This window comes from Natator depressus, chromosome 3 (genome assembly GCF_965152275.1).
Source record: "Natator depressus isolate rNatDep1 chromosome 3, rNatDep2.hap1, whole genome shotgun sequence".
In the NCBI taxonomy this organism is placed as follows: Eukaryota; Metazoa; Chordata; order Testudines; family Cheloniidae; genus Natator; species Natator depressus.
In genome coordinates this window covers 126,412,321-126,425,246 of record NC_134236.1, presented here as the reverse complement: position 1 = coordinate 126,425,246, position 12,926 = coordinate 126,412,321, and the positions used below count along the sequence as shown (strand labels likewise).

The 12,926-nt window shown below is 54.6% G+C and overlaps 1 protein-coding gene across 4 annotated transcripts in view; it reads left to right on the top strand.

The window, feature by feature from the left end:
- The window catches only part of RPS6KA2 (ribosomal protein S6 kinase A2), a 484,946-nt gene that overhangs the window by 84,107 nt on the left and 387,913 nt on the right, over window positions 1-12,926 (top strand). The window lies entirely within an intron of this gene.

Sequence of the window (12,926 nt, the reverse complement as noted above, 5' to 3'; positions counted from 1 at the left end):
TGTGTGTGCTGGGGTAGGTCCTTCTGGAAAATTTGGCTCTTGAGTTTCTATAGCCATCTTTAATTAAGCATTTTTTAGTCCACTGTTGGATGAAGGCCTTCTCCACAAAACACCACTTTTTTTGACCTTGTGCCATTTCCACCTAAGCAATTCCTACCTGCTTTGTCATTTCATCTTTCCATTAGTTCATGAACAGCCTCTGCATGGTTTCCAATCCTGGGGCACCATTCTAAAACTTTCTCAGACTATCTTTCATCTGGCTGTCTCACAATGTGGACACAATGTGGGGGCTCCTAGGTGCTAAGGGAAAACAAATAATAAATACTAATAATTTTGATGCCACAAATGGATAGTGCTTGGGAGTGTACCACTATTTTTTCCTCCCAATCAGATCTGTGAAACCAAAAGGCCAGATAGGAGGAACAGAGCCACTTCCTTTTCTTTGCATAAATGACATCTATCTGTGTTAGTTGCTAAATGCATGCGTTGGTTCTCCTGTCCTTCAGCATGATTGCCTGCTCCACTCTCTTTGGCATGTCTTCAAGCCCTTTTCTATTTTCTTAATCAGTGTTCAAGTTTCAGCACCATAGATGATGAGATGCATGTGCTGTACAACTTCAGACAAATAAATTGGTTAGTCTCTAAGGTGCCACTAGTACTCCTCAACTTCAGACAAGTGACATCCATCCTGTAAGACATGGTTTCGATCTGCTAAATGTCACTTAGACAAATTAGTTTGGGCTTTCTTTTTTCTCGTCTTGGTCACTGTCTTTGTGAAACATTTGACCCAGTGTGACAAAGTTCCTCCTCTACCTTGGTGGGTCTTGCGCTTATTGGTGGATTTTCTCACCTTGGAGCTTCACGGCAGCCCTCAGTTTGGCCGTTTTCGTGAACCCACAGTCCAGGTCAACTCCTCCTGTGTCTGACCAGGAGGTTTCGGGGAAACCCAGGTCCGCCCTCTACTCTGGGTTCCAGCCCAGGGCCCTGTGGTATGCAGCTGTTTAGAGTGCCTCCTGGAACAGCTGTGCAACAGCTACAACTCCCTGGGCTACTTCCCCATGGCTTCCTCCCAACACCTTCTTTATCCTCACCATAGGACCTTCCTCCTAGTGTGTGATAATGCTTGTACTCCTCAGTCCTCCAACAGTATGCGTTCTCACTCTCAGCTCCTAGCACCTCTTGCTCCCAGCTCCTTACACACATACCACAAACTGAAGTGAGCTCCTTTTTTAAAACCCAGGTGCCCTGATTAGCCTGCCTTAATTGATTCTAGCAGCTTCTTGATCGGCTGCAGGTGTTCAAATCAGATGTCTGTCTTAATTGTCTCCAGAAGGTTCCTGATTGTTCTGGAACCTTCCCTGTTAGGAGACGGAATCGTTTCTTTGCTCGCTCCTGAGCTATCTGCTTTCCTTTCTTTCCTGAAGCCCCCTGGCCCAGATTTTTCACACTTTTCCTTTCGCTTAGTTTCCCCCCCCGCGTTTGGGCCGGACGCTTTGTTTTTTTGGTTTCGTTTTCTCCCGCTTTTCTGAGCTGCGTCAGTGTGCTGGCCGGTCGCCAGCACCCCCCCCCCCAGATGCCTGCTTTTGGACTTTGCTTTTTGCTTAATTGAAACCCCCAGAAGAGGGGGGGAGGACTGCCGACCCGCTGTCCAGAGAGGGGAGTGGACGCCCCCAGACCCAGCCGTTTTGTTTTTTGCCTGGACTTTTTTCTTATCACTACAACATTCCTAGCTACCGAGAGCCTTGGGACAGAGCCAACAGCTGCAACAGATGCCAGAGGCCGGAGAACTCGCCCGAGCAGCCGTGAATCATCGTGGAGAGAAGCCGTAAGACTGAGGGATTTCCTTTGAATTATACCCTCGGGGGGGGGGAGTTGACTGCGTTCCAGCTGCGTCTGTGGCGGCACAGGGGTGTAGCAGGGAGCTACCCCCAGATCCACCGGTGCCCCCAACCCCCCCACCACTACTACGACTATCACGGCCCCCGCTGCCTCGTCCCTGCTGGCGATCTGCCATCTGCCTTCGGATCCAGCTGTTTGCTTTGGACTTTGCCTTTCGGACCGGACATAACAACCAACCAAACGAGACTCTTTGGACAAGTGTGGTGGGTCGCCCTCCCTCCACCCCCACCCCCCAGATTGTTTATCCCATAGTTTACCCCTACTACCGGACCCCGATTTTTGCCCCCCCCCCTTCTTCCGGTGTCTCCCTGTCTCTCCCTGCTTACAATGGCAGAGATGGAGAGACGCAAGGCCCCTCCAATGAAATTGGTTGTCCCTTCCCCATCTACCCCCCTGCCCACCCCTCAAGATTTTCCCACCGCCTCCATTGTTAGAACCCCTGCCCCCGCCCCCGCTGGGGCCTCGGCAGTGGGAGGCACCGGGGCAATTACTACTGCTGCTTTGGTTTTTGCCCCATTAGATTCTAGGAACCCCCCCCCAGTTCGACGGAAAGGTCGGGGCGGGCCGAAAGGAAAGGGCCCCGCTAAAGCCGCTGGGCCCTCCATGGCAGAGGCCGCCCCCACCACTGTGGCCTCATCATCGATCGTGGCACCCCTCCCAGCTGTTCCCTCCACCAGCTCTGCGACCGTCCCTCCCCCGGCCCCCAGGACGTATGCCCGGGCGGCGGCAGGCTCCCCCTCGCCTGCCGCCTCCTCATCTCGCCCACCCACTACCTCCGCTACCATCACTAGCGCCCGGGGCCCTCTTCCCGCCCTGACCAGGAAGCACGGTGTCCGTTGCCTCCTGGTGCCCGCCTCGCCCCACGTGGAAGCATACGTGCAGGCGTTGGCGAAGGTGGTAGGACCCATGGCCATTGTGGCGGCCTCCAAGATGTATGGGAAGGTCGTTTTCTTTCTGGCTTCGGAGACTGCCGCCCAGGAGGCGGTGGAGAAGGGCCTAGTGGTAGGAGGGGTGTTTATCCCCCTAGAACCGCTAGAAGATCTGGGCGTTCGCCTCGTCCTCACCTCCGTTCCTCCCTTTTTACCTAATGTTGCCCTGTTACCCGCTCTTTCTGCCCTGGGAAAACTTGTTTCTGCTATTAGCCCTCTCCCGTTAGGCTGCAAGGACCCCGCCCTCCGTCACGTCCTCTCGTTCCGCCGGCAAGTGCAGATTTCACTGCCGGCGGGGGTGCGTGACGGAGAGGCGCTTGAGGGGTCCTTCCTAGTTCCCTACCAGGGAGCCCGCTATAGGGTCTTTTATTCCACCGGAGAGGCCCGGTGCTACCTCTGCCGCTCGGCGGGGCATGTCCGTAGGGACTGCCCTTTGGCCCGGGGGAGAGGGGCACCTGAGACCCCCGAGACCCGGCAGGATATCGGCCCTGTCGTTGCCGACACCCCTGGCCACCCGGCACCTGAAACCACCCCTCCTCCCGCCCGATCCAACGCTGCCCCCGTCCGGGCCCAAGAGGTATCTTTCCAACAACGCCCGGGCGACCACGGGAGTCCCGCTCTTGCTGTAACCACCTCGGCAGAGCCTCCGGAGGAAAGTGTGGCACAGCTATTACCAGGTGCAGGAGAGGGCTCGCCCCAAGGAGAACCCCCCGCCCCTCCTGCTGCCTCACCGCTATCCCCCCGAACCCCTGAACCTTTGCCTCCGCGCCCCGCTCCGCCCCCTGCTACTCAACCCCCAGATGATGCTATGGAGGGCTGGACTGTAGTCCAGGGGAAGCGAGGCAAGCGGAGGGCTCGAGCCCCGCTGCATCCATCTGACGCGGAAGCCCCCCGGAAGACCAGGAAGGGAGGTACTGACCTTGAGCCTCCCGCCTCGGCCACGAGTGAGATCCATTCGCTGGTGTTGGGAGGTGAAGATAGACTGGCATTGGAGGGAGGAATCCCCCCTCCGCGAGGGACCCTCCCCTCCGAAGCCCCGGAGGAAGCCCCTTCTAACCGGACACCACCTGAACTCCCTACGAACCCCGACGTGACCGTTGAGGCGGGCCCTAGCGGAGAGGCCCCCAGGGTAGTAGGAGTCGGCCTCTCCTCTGTGTATGCAGAGATTGAGGCCCTAGATTTGACCCCGGTCACCCAGGGAGGGGATGATTTACTGCCGGCCAGCCTCGTTTTAGGCAATCTCACCCCAGGCCCCCTTTCCCCATGTTCTCTCCCCCTGACTGCCTTTCCGGGTGAGCACCCCACGGAAAGTGGTTTATCACCTGATGCCATGGCTGCCACGACCACCCCGAAGCCAGCATCTAGCATTGCTCGGAGCCCCCTCCCTTGCCCCTTAACCCCTGACCCTGCTCAGGAGGCATCTTCTTTTTGCTGCTCGCCTCCTGAAGCCCAGGGCCTTACCTCTGCCCCTGTCCCCACCCCTGTCCCGGTTCAATTTCCCTCCTCCTGCAAGGCTACTGCCGCCCCTGGGGTTATTTCTTTTCCGCCTTTTGCAGACCCCCCCCAGGGAGCAGTCTTTACGTTTTCTAGTTGCGACTCATTAGGAGTTGCGCTTTTCCCCCTGCCATCCCCTTCCACTCCAAGGCACGAGATGGATTTAATAACCCCAGCCTGTCAGACGCCCCGTCGGCGGTCCGCACCCTGCCTACCCGCCTTAGCGGACCTCGAGGCTGTATTAAGAACCCCATCGGGGAGTACCCCGGAAACCGTAACCCCATCCCCCCATGAGCTGCGGCATGCACTACGGCAGTTCTTAGAGCACACCCGTGGTGCCCGCAATAGGGCACAGCTGGCTCTCCAGCGATGGGGGGACTTCGATCAACTTGTTCAGGCCGCAAGGGCCCTTATGAAGGAGGGCAGAGGGCAAGGGAGGCGCGGTGCTGCGGCCTACGAGCGGGCCCGCGGCTTCCGGAAAGAGCTACTTACTTATGGGATGGGACACGGGTTGCTACGCGATCCGCCGGGGGCCATGAGCACCCCCACCACTGAGAACTCCCCACCCCCCCGGCCCTCCGCATGACACCTCTCATTATTGTAACCCTGAATACCAGGGGCTGTAGGATGGCTCTCCGTAGGTCCCAGGTGCTCTCCTACCTTCGGGAGGGGGGGTACTCTGTGGTTTTCCTGCAGGAGACCCACACGGACCCAACCGCCGAGGATAGGTGGCGGCTGGAGTGGGGGGACGGGGTATACTTCAGCCATTGCACGACCTGGCAAGCTGGAGTGGCGACCCTGTTCTCCCCCGCCCTGCGGCCCGAGGTGCTAGGGGTCACTGAGGTCGTACCGGGCCACTTGTTGCACCTCCGAGTTCGTCTGGAGGGGCTCGTGGTCAATCTTGTTAATATCTATGCCCCGCAAGTGAGTTCACAGCGGCCACAATTCTACCAGCAGGTGTCCGATTTTCTCGGCACCCTAGACTCGCACGAGTGCCTGATCCTGGGAGGGGACTTTAACACTACCCTCGAGGAGCGGGACCGCTCGGGGGCCGAGCCGAGCCCGGCCGCCGCGACCATTCTCCGAGACATAGTCGATTATCATTCCCTAGTGGACGTCTGGCGTGACCATCACCCAGATGACGCTTCCACGTTTACCTTTGTCCGGGTGGAGGCCCATCGGTCACACCGCTCTCGGTTAGACCGTATTTACCTATCCCGTTTCCATCTTTCACAGGCCCACTCCTCCACCGTGCGGCCGGCCCCTTTTTCCGACCATCATTTAGTTACCGTCACGGTCTCCCTCCGTGCGGAGGGACCGGGGCCGGCCTACTGGCACTTTAATAACAGCCTGCTGGAGGACGAGAGCTTTGTGATGTCCTTCCGGGAGTTTTGGCTGGCCTGGCGGGAGCAGTGGCGTGCCTTTCCCTCGGTGCGGCGCTGGTGGGATCTAGGGAAGGTGCGCGCCAAGCTCTTCTGCCGCAACTACACTCGGGGCGCCAGCCGACGGAGAAATGCAACGATAGAGCAGTTGGAACGGGAGGTCTTAGAGCTGGAGAGGCGCCTGGCCGCCAGCCCCGGGGACCCGTCCCTCTGCGGAGCGTGCCGGGAGAAGCGGGAGGAACTTCGAGCCCTCGAGGACCACCGGGCCCGAGGTGCCTTTGTCCGGTCCCGCATCCGCCTCCTTCGGGAGATGGATCGCGGCTCCCGCTTCTTCTATGCCTTGGAGAAAACGAGGGGGGCCAAAAAACACGTCACCTGCCTTCTAGCGGAAGACGGCACCCCCCTCACGGATCCAGAGGAGATGTGTGGGAGGGCCCGTGACTTCTACGCAAGCCTTTTCTCCCCGGATCCGACCGATCCTGGCGCTCGCGGGGTGCTCTGGGAGGAACTCCCCACGGTCAGCGTGGGCGACCGAGACCGGCTAGAGCTGCCTCTCACCCTGGCCGAGTTCTCGGAAGCCCTCCGCCGCATGCCCACCAATAAATCTCCGGGCATGGACGGGCTGACCGTGGAGTTTTACCGCGCGTTCTGGGACATCCTCGGCCCAGACCTAGTCACTGTCTGGGCTGAGTCTTTGCAGGGCGGGGTCCTCCCTCTGTCGTGCAGGCGAGCGGTGCTTGCCTTGCTGCCGAAGAAGGGGGACCTCCGCGACTTACGAAACTGGCGTCCCCTCTCACTCCTTAGCACGGATTACAAAATCGTAGCGAAAGCACTTTCGCTGCGGCTAGGGTCCGTGATGGCGGACGTGATCCACCCAGACCAGACCTATACTGTCCCGGGTCGCAGCATTTTTGACAACCTCTTTCTAGTCCGAGACCTTTTGGAACTCGGGCGGAGAGACGGTCTGTCGTTCGCCCTCCTGTCTCTCGATCAGGAGAAGGCGTTCGATAGAGTGGATCATGGGTACCTCCTGAGCACCCTGCGGGCGTTTGGATTCGGACCTCAGTTTGTGAGTTTTCTCCGGGTGCTGTACGCCTCCGCGGAGTGTTTGGTTAGGCTCAACTGGACCCTGACCGAACCGGTCAGCTTCGGGCGAGGGGTGCGGCAGGGGTGCCCCCTCTCAGGCCAGCTGTACGCTCTGGCGATCGAGCCTTTCCTCTGTCTCCTCCGCAGGAGGTTGACGGGGTTGGTGCTGCGGGAGCCGGAGCTGCGGCTGGTCCTGTCGGCGTACGCCGATGACGTCCTCCTCGTGGTCCAGGACCCGGGCGACTTGGCGCGAGTGGAGGCATGCCAAGCCATCTATTCAGCAGCCTCCTCCGCCCGAGTCAACTGGGTCAAGAGCTCTGGCTTGGCGGTGGGGGGCTGGCGGCAGGTAAGCTCCCTCCCACCCGCGCTTCAGACCATCCGGTGGAGTGCCGGCCCTCTGCTCTATCTCGGCGTTTACCTTTCTGCCACGCACCCTTCTCCGCCGGAGAACTGGCAAAATTTGGAAGGCGGCGTGATTGAGCGGATCAGGAAATGGACGAGGCTACTCCGCTGTCTCTCCCTTCGGGGGAGAGCACTGGTGCTTAACCAACTAGTCCTGTCCACGCTCTGGTACCGGCTCAACACCCTAGCCCCGGCCCCGGGTTTCCTGTCCCACCTCCGGAGATTGATTCTGGAGTTCTTTTGGTCAGGATTGCACTGGGCCCCTGTTGGAGTTCTTCATTTGCCCCTGAAGGAAGGAGGGCAGGGCCTGAAGTGTCTGTACACTCAGGTCCGCGTTTTCCGCCTCCAGGCCCTGCAGAGGCTCCTTTATAGTGCAGGTAGTTCGACGTGGAGCATATTGGCGCACGCCTTCCTACGCCGCTTCCATGGGCTCCGATATGACCGGCAGCTCTTTTATCTTTGTCCGAGAGGTTTTCCGCGAGACCTCTCCGGGCTGCCGGATTTCTACCAGGACCTCCTCCGGACCTGGAAACTGTTTTCAACCACCAGGTCTGTGGCGGCCATCGTGAGGGCAGATCTCCTCACGGAGCCCCTGCTACACAACCCCCAACTTCGTGTGCAGGCGGCGGAGTCCCGCACGGTGCGCCAGAGGTTGGTCCTGGCGGGAGTTACGAGGGTCGGGGACCTCCTGGACTACGACCGGGGGGACTGGCTGGATCCCCTGACGCTCGCTCGACGCATGGGGCTCTCCAGCCTTCGCACCCCCCGGCGCGTGCTTCAGGAGGTGGAGGCCGCTTTGACCCCCGCTGCTCGGGCTTATGTCAGCCGAGCCTTGCGCGAGGGCGCACCCCGCCCATCCTATACCCCAGGCCCGCCGGACCTTTCCATCGGGCCCCTGCCCTGCCGATCCCAACACACCCCTCATCCTTTCACTGCAAGCCGGCTGCATGAATTGCAACCGGTCGGTTTTCAAGTTGCATCGCGGCAATATCTATATACACTCACGCTCCATACCCTTCACGCCCGCACCCTGGTGTCCCGCCCCGACACAAAGTGGCGAGATCTCCTGCCACCCTTGGAGGGGGAGCAACCTCGGTGGGCCAGCCTGTACTCCACCTTGGTCCCGAGGCCCGTCGGGGACATTAGTTGGCGGCTCCTTCACGGGGCCGTGAGCACGGGCGTGTTTTTGACACGTTTCACCTCCGTTCCGGAGACTTGCCCCTTTTGTAATGTGAGGGAAACCCTGGCGCACGTCTATTTAGAGTGTGCCAGATTGCAGCCTCTTTTTCGGCTCCTCACAAATATTCTCTTGCGCTTTTGGCTTCATTTCTCCCCTCACCTCTTTATTTATACACTCCCCATCCGTGGCCCCACCAAGTCGCGGGATCTCCTGGTTAGCCTCCTCCTAGCCTTGGCTAAGACAGCCATTTATAAGACCAGAGAGCGGAGGTTGGCTCATGAGGCGTCCTGCGATTGTAGGGCCGTTTTCCGATCTTCAGTACATTCACGCATTCGGGCGGAGTTCCTCTGGGCGGCGTCCACCGATTCCCTTGACACCTTCGAAGAACGGTGGGCGCTGTCCGGGGTTCTCTGCTCGGTGACCCCGTCCGGCTCCCTCCGTCTGACCCTCTGATTGAGGGACAGAGCGAGAGATGCCAGCCACAGCCGCTAGCTGCTGTGAATACCATCATTATTGTTATTTAGTAGGGGTTTATAATGCATGGGTGTGCCCCCCTCCCTCCCAGCCACCCACCCCGCAGCCGTGCCCATCTTGTCGGGCACTCTCAGGAGAGGGAGGGTCGGTGACCCTGGGCGCGGCACTAGGTAACTCGAGGGGGTGGAAGACCACGAGTGTCGAGGAAGCCCCCCCGCTCTAGGCCACCAGGTAACTCAGGAGGGTGGAAGACCACGAGTGTCGAGGAAGCCCCCCCGCTCTGGGCCTGGGCTAGCCTGAACACCTCTCCCTCCTGAAAGCTGTTGTGTTATACCTTCTGATTGCGTTGTTTTGTTGCTAAGTTTTTCTTTATCTTTTTGTAATCTCTGTAACTGTTACAAATAAATTTCTTTTCTGTTTCAAATAAAAAAAAAAAAACCTTCCCTGTTACCTTACCCAGGGAAAAGGGACCTACTTAACTTGGGGCTAATATATCTGCCTTCTATTACTCTCCTGTAGCCATCCGGCCCGACCCTATCACACCAGATAAACAGTCTTCCACTTCAATTGTATAACTTTGAATCTCGTCCAACAGGTACATTTGACATGACTTTTGTCATCTTGTGATTTGTGTTCAGATCGGTTTTCCTGCTTGCCTCACTGAGTCCACGTAGCATAGTAATAACATACTACACATGTAATAGTTTCACAGTTCGATACACCCCATCATTCCCCTAGTGCCAATGCTGGCCTTTGCTAATTCTGAAAGTGAAACATTTACAAACATTTTCTCTTGAAACTCTTATGAATCCAAACTTATGAGTTTGGAGCAACTCTTTATCACCTATTTATAGTGCTGACATACAAGTCACACATTTAGAAGTACGAGTCCGATAAAGATGGGAGCTTGCAGTGCCCTTCTAAAAATCTTAGAGATAGTTAAGAGACTTATTTCAGAGTAACAGCCGTGTTAGTCTGTATTCGCAAAAAGAAAAGGAGGACTTGTGGCACCTTAGAGACTAACCAATTTATTTGAGCATGAGCTTTCGTGAGCTACAGCTCACTTCATCGGATGCATACTGTGGAAATTGCAGAAGACATTATATACACAGACACCATGAAACAATACCTCCTCCCACCCCACTCTCCTGCTGGTAATAGCTTATCTAAAGTGATCAAAATTTTGTGCTGGAAATGGCCCAACTTGATGATCACTTTAGATAAGCTATTACCAGCAGGAGAGTGGGGTGGGAGGAGGTATTGTTTCATGGTGTCTGTGTATATAATGTCTTCTGCAATTTCCACAGTATGCATCCGATGAAGTGAGCTGTAGCTCACGAAAGCTCATGCTCAAATAAATTGGTTAGTCTCTAAGGTGCCACAAGTCCTCCTTTTCTTTTTAAGAGACTTAAAAGATAAATAAACCAGAACAACAATGATACACATAGAAATTACTGAAATGCAGTAAATCCAGTTGGTCTTGAAAGCAGCATAAACCATATCCTTTGTGTTTCTCACTCAAGAAACCTCTCAGTTTGAATATAATTCTCAATTTATTGATTAGATGGTCTGTATTGTAACTCCTCTTTCAGACTGGTCTTTTCATATAAATAGAACATTCCATGAAAAGCATCAGAAATAAATTTAGTAGGCAGTGCAGTTAAAGTTAAGAAAGTACTATAGAACTGTATAAACTCTATCCTCAAAATGAGTCCAAGCTGCTTTCAGCATCACCTCTCCAAAGACTAAGGATGACAAAGCATGGTGATAAAGGCCAGCAGTGGGAGGTCTGATACAAAGCTTGTTGACATCATTGGGTGTTTCTCTTGCCTGGGTGCAAAGAATAGATCTCTTTGGAGATGTGTGAAGGCAGGGGCATTTGCTTTGGGTGCTAAGATGCAAAGGTGGAACAGGTTTCAGAGTAACAGCCATGTTAGTCTGTATTCGCAAAAAGAAAAGTAGTACTTGTGGCACCTTAGAGACTAACCAATTTATTTGAGCATAAGCTTTCGTGAGCTACAGCTCACTTCATCGGATGCATACTGTGGAAAGTATAGAAGATCTTTTTATACACACAAAGCATGAAAAAATGGGTGTTTACCACTACAAAAGGTTTTCTCTCCCCCCACCCCACTCTCCTGTTGGTAATAGCTTATGTAAAGTGATCACTCTCCTTACAATGTGTATGATATTCAAGGTGGGCCATTTCCAGCACAAATCCAGGGTTTAACAAGAACGTCTGGGGGTGGGGGGGGGTAGGAAAAAACAAGGGGAAATAGGTTACCTTGCATAATGACTTAGCCACTCCCAGTCTCTATTCAAGCCTAAGTTAATTGTATCCAATTTGCAAATGAATTCCAATTCAACAGTCTCTCGCTGGAGTCTGGTTTTGAAGTTTTTTTGTTGTAATATCGCAACTTTCATGTCTGTAATCGCGTGACCAGAGAGATTGAAGTGTTCTCCAAATGGTTTATGAATGTTATAATTATTGACATCTGATTTGTGTCCATTTATTCTTTTACGTAGAGACTGTCCAGTTTGACCAATGTACATGGCAGAGGGGCATTGCTGGCACATGATGGCATATATCACATTGGTGGATGTGCAGGTGAATGAGCCTCTGATAGTGTGGCTGATGTTATTAGGCCCTGTGATGGTGTTCCCTGAATAGATATGTGGGCACAGTTGGCAACGGGCTTTGTTGCAAGGATAGGTTCCTGGGTTAGTGGTTCTGTTGTGTGGTATGTGGTTGCTGGTGAGTATTTGCTTCAGGTTGGGGGGCTGTCTGTAGGCAAGGACTGGCCTGTCTCCCAAGATTTGTGAGAGTGTTGGGTCATCCTTCAGGATAGATTGTAGATCCTTAATAATGTGTTGGAGGGGTTTTAGTTGGGGGCTGAAGGTGACGGCTAGTGGCGTTCTGTTATTTTCTTTGTTAGGCCTGTCCTGTAGTAGGTGACTTCTGGGAACTCTTCTGGCTCTATCAATCTGTTTCTTCACTTCCGCAGGTGGGTATTGTAGTTGTAAGAATGCTTGATAGAGATCTTGTAGGTGTTTGTCTCTGTCTGAGGGGCTGGAGCAAATGTGGTTGTATCGCAGAGCTTGGCTATAGACAATGGATCGTGTGGTGTGGTCAGAGGGAAAGCTGGAGGCATGTAGGTAGGCATAGCGGTCAGTAGGTTTCCGGTATAGGGTGGTGTTTATGTGACCATCGTTTATTAGCACTGTAGTGTCCAGGAAGTGGATCTCTTGTGTGGACTGGACCAGGCTGAGGTTGATGGTGGGATGGAAATTGTTGAAATCATGGTGGAATTCCTCAAGGGCTTCTTTTCCATGGGTCCAGATGATGAAGATGTCATCAATATAGCGCAAGTAGAGTAGGGGCGTTAGGGGACGAGAGCTGAGGAAGCGTTGTTCTAAGTCAGCCATAAAAATGTTGGCATACTGTGGGGCCATGAGGGTACCCATAGCAGTGCCGCTGATTTGAAGGTATACATTGTCCCCAAATGTAAAATAGTTATGGGTATGGACAAAGTCACAAAGTTCAGCCACCAGGTTAGCCGTGACATTATCGGGGATAGTGTTCTTGACGGCTTGTAGTCCAACTTTGTGTGGAATGTTGGTGTAGAGGGCTTCTACATCCATAGTGGCCAGGATGGTGTTATCAGGAAGATCATCGATGGATTGTAGTTTCCTCAGGAAGTCAGTGGTGTCTCGAAGGTAGCTGGGAATGCTGGTAGCGTAGGGCCTGAGGAGGGAGTCTACATAGCCAGACAATCCTGCTGTCAGGGTACCAATGCCTGAGATGATGGGGCGCCCAGGATTTCCAGGTTTATGGATCTTGGGTAGTAGATAGAATATCTCAGGTCGGGGTTCCAGGGGTGTGTCTGTGCGGATTTGATCTTGTGCTTTTTCAGGGAGTTTCTTGAGCAAATGCTGTAGTTTCTTTTGGTAACTCTCAGTGGGATCAGAGGGTAATGGCTTGTAGAAAGGAGAGTAGGTCTGTGTGTGTGGTGGGGGAGAAAACCTGGATTTGTGCTGGAAATGGCCCAACTTGATTATCATACACATTGTAAGGAGATA